This window comes from Peromyscus leucopus, chromosome 5 (genome assembly GCF_004664715.2).
Source record: "Peromyscus leucopus breed LL Stock chromosome 5, UCI_PerLeu_2.1, whole genome shotgun sequence".
NCBI classification, from domain to species: domain Eukaryota; kingdom Metazoa; phylum Chordata; class Mammalia; order Rodentia; family Cricetidae; genus Peromyscus; species Peromyscus leucopus.
In genome coordinates, this window is record NC_051067.1 from 49,028,308 (window position 1) to 49,029,510 (window position 1,203).

Consider the following 1,203-nt stretch of genomic DNA (forward strand, 5'->3'; position numbering starts at 1 on the left):
ACGAAAAGGAAATAAAAACAAAGCCAGAGCAAGAGCATTGAACATTTAAATGTGAACTCCATTAAGAACAAAAGAGTAATTCTCATATATGGTAAAAGAGAAAAACATATATAAAATGAAAACTAGTTGACAAAGCAAATGGCTTCCCAGGACATAAAATACAGATGGAGTGTCACAGGGACAGAAGTGGGGCTCTTGATCAGGAAAGAAAGAAAAAAAATGACAAAACTTAAGCAGAGAAAATATAAAAACCTCCGGGCAGTGGTGGTACATGCCTTTAATCCCAGCATTTGGGAGGCAGAGGCAGGGGGATCTCTGTGAGTTCGATGCCAGCCTGGGCTACAGAGCAAGTTCTAGGAAGGGCACAAAGCTACACAGAGAAAACCTGTCTCAAATATATATATATATAGCTTTCTGTGCTGCTATTGCTCCCACCAACATGGAGAACATTCCTCAGGCACACTGGACAGTCTACAAGAAATGTGGCAAACTCCAACCCCACCAAGGGACACAGTACAAGAAGGGCGAGGATTCTTTGTATGCTCAGGAAAGAGGCATTATGACAGGACACAGAGTGGCCATGGTGGCAGACTAAAACAAAGAAGATTGTTCTGAGACTTGAGTGCGTTGACCCCAACTGCAGATCTAAGAGGATGCCAGCTAGTAAGAGATGTGAGCATTTTGAATTGGGAGGTGATAAGGAGATAAAGGGCCGAGTTATCTAGTTCTAAGCCGATTTTATTATAAAGACAATAAAGTCATAAACTTTTACTCAAAAATTGTACACACACACACACACACACACACACACACACACACACACATCTCCTAGAGCAAGTTTCACAAAATGAAATCGAAAGAGACTAAGTGTTTTAGTCACAGGATATAGAAAAAGGCCGGACTTGTAGCTCTGGTGGTAGAGCGCTTGTCTAGCAGGCACAAAACCCTAAGTTCCAGCCTTAGCACTGAATACAAACCAGACCTTTCATCCCAGCACTCTGAGGTGGAAGGAGAAAGATTAGAAATGCATGGTCATCCTTGGCTACACAGGGAGTTTGAAGCCGCCTGGGACCATGTTGAGACAAAAAAGTATTTTTTTTTCTTTGGTTAGGTATACATAGGAATCTGATTTTAAATGTAACTTATAGGGTTGAGACATTAAAAAATCTGTTTACTTATCCGTCCATCCATCGTTTATTGAAA

General features: G+C 41.1%; 1 pseudogene; it reads left to right on the top strand.

Annotated features, from left to right (window-relative positions):
• Nucleotides 1-439: 439 nt before the first annotated feature.
• On the top strand, nucleotides 440-725 carry LOC114685801 (annotated as a pseudogene).
• The last annotated feature ends 478 nt before the right edge of the window (nucleotides 726-1,203 follow it).